Raw genomic sequence first — 11,779 nt, forward strand, 5'->3', positions numbered from 1 at the left:
TCCAAGAAAGCGTCGTAGCAGATTCTACATGTGAAGCGGAGTACATGGCTGCCTCGGAGGCGGCTAAGGAGGGTGTCTAGATGAAGCAGTTCATGACGGATCTTGGAGTGGTCCCAAGCGCACTGAATCCAATAACCTTGTTCTGTGACAACACAGGTGCCATTGCCTTAGCAAAGGAACCACGGTTTCACAAAAAGTCCAGACACATCAAACGATGCTTCAACCTCATCCGCGACTACGTCGAAGGAGAGGACGTAAATATATGCAAAGTGCACATGGATCTGAATGTAGCAGACCCGCTGACTAAACCTCTTCCACGGCCAAAAGCATGATCAACACCAGAACTGTATGGGTGTTAGATTTATTACAATGTAATTCACATGATGATGTGAGGGCTAGATTATTGACTCTAGTGCAAGTGGGAGACTGTTGGAATTATGCCCTAGAGGCAATAATAAATATAGTTATTATTATAATTCCTCTATCAAGATAATCGTTTATTATCCATGCTATAATAGTATTGAATGAAGACTCATTTACATGTGTGGATACATAGATAAAAGACTGTCCCTAGCAAGCCTCTAGTTGGCTAGCCAGTTGATCAAAGATAGTCAGTGTCTTCTGATTATGAACAAGGTGTTGTTGCTTGATAACTGGATCACGTCATTAGGAGAATCACGTGATGGACTAGACCCAAACTAATAGACGTAGCATGTTGATCGTGTCATTTTGTTGCTACTGTTTTCTGCGTGTCAAGTATTTGTTCCTATGACCATGAGATCATATAACTCACTGACACCGGAGGAATACTTTGTGTGTATCAAACGTTGCAACGTAACTGGGTGACTATAAAGATGCTCTACAGGTATCTCCGAAGGTGTTAGTTGAGTTAGTATGGATCAAGACTGGGATTTGTCACTCCGTGTGACGGAGAGGTATCTGAGGGCCCACTCAGTAATACAACATCACACACAAGCCTTGCAAGCAATGTGACTTAGTGTAAGTTACGGGATCTTGTATTACGGAACGAGTAAAGAGACTTGCCGGTAAACGAGATTGAAATAGGTATGCGGATACTAACGATCGAATCTCTGGCAAGTAACATACCGAAGGACAAAGGGAATGACATACGGGATTATATGAATCCTTGACACTGAGGTTCAAACGATAAGTTCTTCGTAGAATATGTAGGATCCAATATGGGCATCCAGGTTCCGCTATTGGATATTGACCGAGGAGTCTCTCGAGTCATGTCTACATAGTTCTCGAACCCGCAGGGTCTGCACACTTAAGGTTCGACGTTGTTTTATGCGTATTTGAGTTATATGGTTGGTTACCGAATGTTGTTCGGAGTCCCGGATGAGATCACGGACGTCACGAGGGTTTTCGGAATGGTCCAGAAACGAAGATTGATATATAGGATGACCTCATTTGATTACCAGAAGGTTTTCGGAGTTACCGGGAATGTACCGGGAATGACGAATGGGTTCCGGGAGTTCATCGAGGGGGGGGGACCCACCCCGTGGAAGCCCATAGGCCTTGAGGGTGGTGCACCAGCCCTTAGTGGGCTGGTGGGACAGCCCAAAAGGGCCCTATGCGCATTGGAAGAAAAATCAAAGAGAAAAAAAAGAGGAGGTGGGAAGGGAAGGAAGGACTCCCACCCACCAAACCAAGTCCAACTCGGTTTGGGGGGGGAGACCTTCCCCCCTTGGCTCGGCCGACCCCCTTGGGGCTCCTTGAGCCCCAAGGCCAGGTCCCCTCTCTCCCACCTATATATACGGAGGTTTTAGGGCTGATTTGAGACGACTTTTCCACGGCAGCCCGACCACATACCTCCACGGTTTTTCCTCCAGATCGCGTTTCTACGGAGCTCGGGCGGAGCCCTGCTGAGACAAGGTCATCACCAACCTCCGGAGCGCCGTCACGCTGCCGGAGAACTCTTCTACCTCTCCGTCTCTCTTGCTTGATCAAGAAGGCCGAGATCATCGTCGAGCTATACATGTGCTGAACGCAGAGGTGCCGTCCGTTCGGTACTAGATCGTGGGACTGATCGCGGGGCGGATCGAGGGACGTGAGGATGTTCCACTACATCAACCGCGTTCACTAACGCTTCTGCTGTATGGTCTACAAGGGTACGTAGATCACTCATCCCCTCTCGTGGATGGTAATCACCATGATAGGTCTTCGTGCGCGTAGGAAAATTTTTGTTTCCCATGCGACGTTCCGCAACACTTTGGTTTCAATACCAAGCCGCTCCAAACCAAACGTACGACTGTCACAACAATTGGAACTGGGTCATCAACAACTGTCTTCACTTTGATACGGGTTTTATTTCTTCAACTCTTTCAATTCCTCAATATTGTATGTTGAAGACTTTTGCTGTCTCTGTTTGAAAATTTTGCTGAAGATTTTCTCTGAATTTCCTCAACCCAAATTATTAACACCCGTTAATCCTCACCTGCTTACTTTGTGCCTACGTAGTGTGCAAACTATTTTCATAATCCTTGTCGAGAAAACTGCTATTTTAGTCTTTGCACTTCTGATCCTTTGTTGTTTCCGCTGCAAGTTATTCATCAGTGAGGAATTTCCTCAAAAGGAATTTCCTCACAGGTGAAATTCTAAAAATTGCCTATTCACCCCCTCTAGTAGATATAACGCACTTTCAATTGGTATCATAGCAAGGTAGTCCCGTGTTCTTTGTAATTTTGGTTTAACCACCTGGAGTTTTAGTTATGTCGACTGCAGGCATGATCAAGGTTACTGCAGGATGTCCTAACTTTGAACGAAAGGACTTCCCCTACTGGAAGACCAAGATGCAGATGCATCTTCAAGCAATTGACAATGATCTCTGGTATATTGTGGAACATGGCATTCCCTCCATTGCTGCTACTGTCTCTGCCACTAATGTGAAGAAATTCAAGCAACTTGATTCTCATGCGAAGAATAACATCTGTGGCCATGTGAGAAAAGGTCAGTATGGCAGAGTGAGTGCTTTGGGCTCAGCAAAACAAATCTGGGAAAGGTTGTACAAAGTCAATGAAGTAATATCAACTCAACGTGACTCTCGTGTTAATGTTCTTCGCAATCTCTTCAATCGCTTCAAGAGGCTTGACAATGAAATCTGCCAAGATACCTTTGATCGCCTCACTGACATCTCAAATGAACTACAAGCACTCGGAGCTCGAGACATTACTGACCATGAAGTTGTGAAGAAACTGCTAAGATCTTTGGATTCATCATTTGATACTTTGGTTATGATGATTCAAGAAAGACCAGACTATAAGATGCTTGATCCTGCTGATATACTCGAAAGACTCAATACTCATGAATTCCAACGGGAAGAAAAGAGAGATCTGTATGGACCAAGCTATTCTAGACCTCGTGCACTGAAGGCTAAATCTATTTCCTCATCTGAAGAAGAAGACTCATATTGCAGCATTGGTGATCCTGAAGAACTTGGATAGGAGCTTGCAATGCTCGTGAGGAAATTCCAGAAGTTTACCAGACGTGGCCAATTTGGTAAATCTTCAAGAAGAGACATGAGGAAATCAGAATCTTCATCTAAGGACTACAAGAAAAGAACCTGCCACAAATGCAAGAAATCTGGTCACTATATTGATGATTTCCTCGCTGGGTGAAGCAATCAAAGAAGAAGAAATACAAGGATGAAAGTTCTGATGACTCGAAGAAAAAGAAGAAATCTTCAAAATCCTCATCATCAAAGTCCTCATCGCACAAGAAGACTAGTTTCAGAAAAGCTCGGGCACTCATTGGCAAAGAAATGGGTTGTGAGGAAGAATCAGAAGAAGACTCAGAGTCTGGTGTGGCAAGTCTTGCACTGGCTACCACATTCTACAGCAAGTCAATCTTCAACCTTGAAGAAAACAACAACACCATCTACACTGATGACTATGCTGATTATTTCGCTCGAACCTATTGCTTCATGGTAAAAGGTTCAAAGGTATCGAATGACACTTCCTCCTCTGATTCAAGTGACTGTGAACCTGATGATTATAAAAACCAAGTTATAGTAAACTTGCCAACATTGCAACTAAACAACAAACTGCCCTTGAAAAGCTTCAAAAACTGCTAGACATAAGTGATGACGTGTTGAATGATGAATTGAATCTTACCCAAATCCTCACTCAAGATATGAAAAGTCTTCAATCCAGATTTGATAATCTTCAAGATCGTCATGGCACACTCTTGGCTGATCATGAGAAACTTTCCGATGAATTTCTTCGCAGGAAACTTGATCTTGAAAAGTTGAAGATGTCTCATACTGATCTTCGAATGGAAAATGATTCATTACTTTCTCAACAGATCAGTGTTGCTCAGGTTGAATTCTCTCCACCATGTCTCAAATGCATCGAACGTGAAACTGCTAATTCTTCACCAGAATCATCAAATGCTTCTATTGCTACAAATTCTTCAACTGCTCATGTGGTATCAAATTCCTCACTTGAGGAAACGACAAATGTTACTGACGAAAATGCAGGGCTGAAGGAATTGTATGTGACAGGCATGTACAAAAGTCTCAAAGGGCAACAAACCCTTTGCGATGTGCTCAAAAAACAGATATTCAACAGGAACCCGAGGAAAGAAAGAATTGCCTTTGCGAGGAAATTGAATGCTGATGGATCATACTGGAAACCTGAGAAGTATCCCAAAACCTCATGGATTGCTGCTAAAGGACCTCCTGTTGATCCATCCAATCTAACAGGATTTGCATGTGAATTATCCTATTCCTCAGATGAGTCATTTGACTCCAACTATAAACTGTTCAAAAATCAATCTGGTGAAGTATTTGCTTGATATGTTGGGACTAACTGCAGGAATGGACACCCTTGAGGAAAATGTGGGTTCCGAAAAGTTGCTTGGAAAATATTGAGGTGAATGCCCTTATGACACCACCAGTGAAGAACCACAACCCCATATCAAATTCCTCAGGTGTACCAAAGTCTTCAAGAGGATCAAAATCCTCAACTCGTCAAAACTATGCTCGTACTCGCGCTAATGCTTCTGATATGTAGGGAAATTACAAGGGATATGAATATGAGCATTACTCCTCAAATCATTATGTTCAAAAATCCTCAAAGAACTTCTCTGCCTATTCATTTCAGCACTCTAACCCCCCTACTGTGAAGAGAAATGCATTAGCTTCAATGCCCCCTTTCTCATGTGGTGCTCGCAGGATGATGAACTCTTTGCCACCCCTTTAGATGTGGGTGGTGAAGAAATTGAACTAATCACTTCTGCAGGTCAGGTATCCAGATGAAAATCATCATCTAAAGAATTTGCTCGAGACCTGAGGAAAATGCTTGATTGGACGCTGATATGTCTCCGTCGTATCTACTTTTCCAAATTCTTTTGTCCTTGTTTTGGACTCTAATTTGCATGATTTGAATGGACCTAACCCGGACTAACGTTGTTTTCAGCAGAATTGACATGGTGTTGTTTTTGCACAGAAATAGAAGTTCTCGGAATGACCTGGAAATTTACGAGGATTTTTTGTGGAATATGTAAAAAATACTAGCGTAAGAATCAACCGGAGGCGTGGAGCGGGAAGCCCACAAACCTAGGAGTCGCGGACCCCTGGCCGCGCCTAGCAGGCTTGTGGGGCCCTCGGGGCTCCGCCGCCTCCAACTCCAGCTCTATTTAGTCCATTTCGTCCGGAAAATAATCGAGGAGAAGATTTTATCGCATTTTACGATACGGAGGTGCCGCCACCACCTGTTCTTCCTCTAGAGGGCAGATCTGGAGTCCTTTCTGGGCTCCGGAGAGGGGAGATCGTCGCCATCGTCATCACCAACCATCCTTCATCGCCAATTCCATGATGCTCTTCACCGTTCATTAGTAATCTCATCATAGGCTTGTTGGACGGTGATGGGTTGGATGAGATCTATCATGTAATCGTGTTTTTTTATGGGGATTGATCCCTAGTATCCACTATGTTCTGAGATTGATGTTGCTACTACTTTGCCATGCTTAATGCTTGTCACTACGGCCCGAGTGCCATGATTTCAGATCTGAACCTATTATGTTCTCGTCAATATATTTGTGTTCTTGATCCTATCTTGCAAGTTGTAGTCACCTACTATGTGTTATGACCTGGCAACCACGGAGTGACAATAGCCAGAACCACTCCCGGAGATGACCATAGTATGAGGAGTTCATGTATTCACTAAGTGCTAATGCTTTGTTCCGGTTCTCTATTAAAAGGAGAACCTTAATAGCCTGTAGTTTCCATTAGGACCCCGCTTCCACGGGATGGTTGGACAATAGATGTCATGCAAGTTCTTTTCCCTAAGCACGTATGACTATATACGGAATGCATGCCTACATTACATTGACGAACTGGAGCTAGTTACATATCTCCCCATGTTATAACTGTTGCATGATGAATGTCATCCGGCATAATTATCCATCACCGATCCCATGCCTACGAGTTTTACCTAGTAGTCCTTGCTACGTTACTTTGCTGCTACAGTTGTCACTGCTGCTACTATTACTGCTACTGTTGTAACTGCTGCTATGTTACTTTGCTGCTACTGTTGTCACTATTGCTATTGTTACCGTTGCCACTGCTGCTATCACACCACTTTGCTACTGATACTTTGCTGCAGATACTAAGTCTTTCAGGTGTGGTTGAATTGACAACTCAACTGCTAATACTCGAGAATATTCTTTTGCTTCCCCTTGTGTCGAATCAACAAATTTGGGTTGAATACTCTACCCTCGAAAACTGTTGCGATCCCCTATATTTGTGGGTTATCAAGACTATTTTTTGGCGTCGTTGCCGGGGAGGCATAGCTCTATTCTCTAAGTCACTTGGGATTTACGTCTGTTGATCACAATGAGGAATCCGAGAGATCCAAAAACTAAAGTCTTGCGCTCAACTACGAGGATAGGTAAGGAACTGCCATCTAGCTCTACACTTGATTCACCTTCAGTTATGAGTAAGTTTGCGACACCACCTCCTGCTAGAAATTTTGATGTGTCGCATGTGCTTGACGATGCTACTTCTGCTATCCATGATGCTTGTGATGATGCTTATCTTGATACTGCTTTGCAACTAGGTGCATTCCTTGATGCACAAATTGCTAGAGTTGCTGCTCAATGTGATGATACTTCTGAAACTGCTGAAATTATTGAAGTAGAACCTGTTATTTCACCTGTTAGAACTAGCTCTCCTAGATATGAATTGGTTGATATACCTGAGGGTTATGTTATGGAGGGAGGATAGCTGAGGACTTTCTTGCTTGTAAGGATAGCTATGATCTTGAGAAATTACTGCGTAAGTGGAAAGAAAAATCTTTGAACGCTAGGATGAAATACAACCCGAAGTTTGCTACTTCGCCTATCTTTGTGACCGATAAGGATTATAAATTCTCTGTCGACCCTGAGTTAATCAATTTGGTCTAATCTGATCCTTTTCATGGTTATGAGTCTGAAACGGTTGTAGCACATCTTACTAAGCTGCACGATATAGCCACCCTATTCATGAGTGAGGAAAAGATCCGCCACTACTATATCCTTAAGCTGTTTCCTTTCTCGCTAAAGGATGATGCCAAGACTTGGTTCACTTCTCTTGCTCCTGGTTCTGTTCGTAGTCCCTAGGATATGATCTACTACTTCTGTGAGAAATATTTTCCTACCCATAAGAAGCAAGCTGCCTTGCAGGAAATATATAACTTTGTGCAAGTTGAAGAAGAGAGTCTCCCACAAGCTTGGGGGAGGCTCGTCCAGCAACTGAATACTTTACCTGATCACCCCCTTGAAAAGAATGAAATACTTGATATCTTCTATAATGGACTAACAGATGCTTCTAGGGACCACCTAGATAGTTGTGCTGGTTGTGTTTTCAGGGAACGAACTGTGGAACAAGCTGAGATCCTATTGAATAATATCTTGTGCAATGAGAATGCTTGGGCTATTCCCGAACCACCTTCGAAGCCAACTCCGAAGAAAAGAGGTATTCTATTCCTCAGTCCTGAAGATATGCAAGAAGCAAAGAAATCTATGAAAGAGAAAGGCATTAAATTTGAAGATGTCGAAAATGTACCACCTGTCGAAGAGATCCATGGTATTGATAACCCGACACAGGTAGTAGAGGTAAATTCTCTTCGTAGATTCAACGAGAGTGACATTCCTTTTGATAAACATGCTAGCTTATGTCTGGATGAATTTGATAACTTTGTTGCCAAACAACAAAGTTTCAATGATTATGTTAGCACACAATTGGAACAGAATGCTCGTATGCTTAGTCATTTAAGTGCTTGTGTGGACAGAAACGTCAATGTTCTGAAGCTTTTGAGTAAACATGTCTCTATGGTTACTACTCAAGTAGAACAAGTACTTAAGGCTAGAAATTACTTGCTCCATGAGTTGAATGACAATTCTGTTAGAGTCGTCACTAGAGGTGGTAGAATGACCCAGTTACCTTTGTAGCCTGAGGGTCATCCTAAGAGAATTGAACAAGATTATCAAGGAGTTAGCACTGATGCACCTAGTCATCCTAGAAAGAAAAAGAAAGATGATAGGAACTTGCATGCTAGCAAACCTGTTGTTGTTACACCCGAGAGTCCAAACGATGTCTCTGTTTCTAATGCTGAAACACAATCTGGTGATGAACATGAGCCTAATGATAATATCGATAGTGATGTTCATATTGATGCTCAACCTAGCAATGATAAGGATGTGGAGATTGAACATGTTGATCTTGATAACCCACAACCTAAGAATAGTAGATACAATTAGAAAGATTTCATTGCTAGGAAGCTTGGTAAAGAAAGGGAACCATGGGTTCAGAAACCCATGCCCTTTCCTCCCAAACCATCCAAGAAAAAGGATGATGAGAATTTTGAGCGATTTGTTGAAATGATTAGACCTGTCTTTCTGCAAGTGCGTTTGACAGATATGCTCAAAATGACTCCTTATGCTAAGTACATAAAGGATATTGTGACTAATAAGAGGAGGATACCCGAGGTTGAGATTTCCACCATTCTTGCCAATTAAACCTTCAAGGGTGGAACTCCTAAGAAACTAGGTGATCCCGGAGTGCCCACTATACCTTGCTCCATTAAAGGAAACTACGTTAGAACTGCTTTATGCGACCTTGGACCCGGTGTTAGTGTTGTGCCTCTCTCTCTTTATCGTAGACTTGAATTGGATAAGTTGAGACCCACTGAAATCTCCTTGCAAATGGCAGACAAATCAACTGCCTTCCCTATCGGCATTTGCGAGGATGTGCGTGTTGTGGTTGCTAACGTTACTATCTTAACAGACTTTGTTATTCTAGATATTCCCGAGGATGATGCCATGGCGGTCATCCTTGGAAGACCCTTTTTAAACACTGCAGGGGCTGTTATTGATTGCAACAAAGGCAATGTCACTTTCCATGTCAATGGTAATGAGCATACGGTGCACTTTCCGAAGAAACAATATCGAGTACATTGCATCAATGCTATTGAAAAAACCTCATCGATTCTTATTGGGGGCTTCAAATGCCTTATACCTACTGTTAAGATGAAGTATGACTTGCTTGTTGGGGATATGCACATCCCCATTGAGATCACCTAGTGACTATTCGAAAAATCCCCCGGTTTTATGTGATTCAAAAAAAGTTTGTCAAGGAGACTTGATCAACCTCATTGATGGATTTCTTTTGATGACCAGGAGATGGATGAACCTAAGAGTCACAACCCTCTGTTCCAAACCTTTACCTTCGGTTGCTTAGAAGAAAAATGATAGATTTAGCTTTAGTTTTTCCTGTTTCTACTTTTTGCGTCCCGTAGAAAAGTGTCCCGAAAATAAAAGTTCTTCAAATGCCCTGAAAATCAAGTATGTTTTTTCTGGACTTTTTGAATTTTTTTTAGACGGAGAGCTAGTCAGGGGAATGAACCAGTGGGCCACAAGCCCAGGAGGCGCGGGAACGCACCCTGGCCGCACCTACCAGGCTTGTGGGCCCACGTGTCCCCCCTCCACTTATTCCAGCTCCCGTCTCCTTCTCCAACCTCCAGAAAAATTCATTCTACAGCTCAAACCCGTGTTCTTGCTCTTCTTGCTGCGATTTTCGATCTCCTTGTGCAAAGCCCCATTCACCAAACTGTTTTGGGGAAATTGTTCCTTGGTACGTGACTCCTCCATTGGTCCAATTAGTTTTTGCTCTAGTGCCTTATTCATTGCGTATTTTTGCTGCCTTGGTGACCCTGTTCTTGAGCTTTGCATGCTAATTTTAGCTGGTCCCAAGTAGTTTTGATGCGTGATATGGCCTCTAGGAACTTGTAGGAGTGGTTGCTATGAGTTTCGTTGAGCCTTGTTCACTTTTCCTTTGAGTCACTAAAAATTTCAGAAATTTCCATAAAAATAAAAAGGAAAAGATGAGGAGGTTCCTAAGAGGCTCTTCAAGCCGTGACCCCAAGGATGATGAAAATGAGAAGAAGAAACCCAAGTATCCAGTCCCCCCAGTTGCAGAAGTTCGATTATGCGAGTGGCCAAGCGATGTGTTCTTACGTGACGCCAATCTTTATGAGGTTTTTTATTACTTGGTGGAGAACGCAGGCCTTACCGCATTTGTTGAAGATAAGTGTCTACAATACCTCCTCCTCACTAATATTTTCGTGCAAAGCTTTAACTTCTATCCAAGGAAGAGCCCTCGTATGGTTGAGTTCAAGCTATATCATATCCCCCAGCGCATGTCACTTCAGGATTTTTGCAATGTGTGCAAATTACCTTATGTTGGGGATATTCATGAACCTCGTCGATGGAACTTGGAGGATTTAATTGATACTATTGCTGTAGGAGAGGAGAGAGGAGTGTCTTGCGCTAGAGCTGCTAGCACACATTTTCCCGTGCTTCGGTACTTCTCATTATTCATGGGAAAATGTTTGATTGTCCATGGGAAAGCTGGGGCCCTTAGCTCCCTAGATCTTGCGGTTTTGCGCGAAGCCCTTTATAATGATAAAACTTATAGCTTGGGCACTATAGTGGCTCAACAGGTGAACACGAACCGTTCTAAAGGCGTTGTCTATGGAGGTATCTATGCTACCCATCTTGCTAGACATTTTGAGATACCTATTAGACTGCACGAGGAAGAAGAGATTCTTCTTCCTGAGAGATATCTAGATTACGATAGCATGGTTCGCCATGACTTTCTTGATAAAGATATAAATAAGAGGATGATTTATAACCTGGTATTTAGTCAGGGTACTCGTGAGACTATTACCTTGCCTGCTCCTTCTTTGTTCAATCTTCATCTAGGCAGGTACATTATTATGACCTCGGACATCTACGCATATTGGGGCATAGTGCCACCACAGGCACCCGTGCCCGACCTACCAGTCGAGTACCAGACGCGAGTTTATCAGTGGGAGCCAGAGGAGCTCACACAGCAGTGGCACCCTCAGTACACTCCGGAGTACCCCGGAGATGGTTACTTCCAGCCATGGGAGTAGACCAACTTAGGCCAAAAGCCTAAGCTTGGGGGAGTACGTGTTTCTCACCGACTTTATATTCTTGCTCATGCTTTCACTTTGTTAGTCGGTGTTCACACTTTGCCACTGTATCATCCATGCTAGTTTGTTTCTTTTTCTCACTTTCTTCTTGTGTGTTTGTTTAGTTTGAGAAAACCCAAAAAGATTTCCCGTTCTTCTTTTGCTTGTTGGGAGATTTCCCGTGTAAATAATTCTCTTTTTCTTTGGGTCAAGGTAGAAGACCATGGTTACAATGTTTAGTGGCTCTCGCATGCATATCTGTTTATCTGTCAATGAGCCATATT

Source organism: Hordeum vulgare, chromosome 4H (genome assembly GCF_904849725.1).
Source record: "Hordeum vulgare subsp. vulgare chromosome 4H, MorexV3_pseudomolecules_assembly, whole genome shotgun sequence".
Lineage (NCBI taxonomy): Eukaryota > Viridiplantae > Streptophyta > Magnoliopsida > Poales > Poaceae > Hordeum > Hordeum vulgare.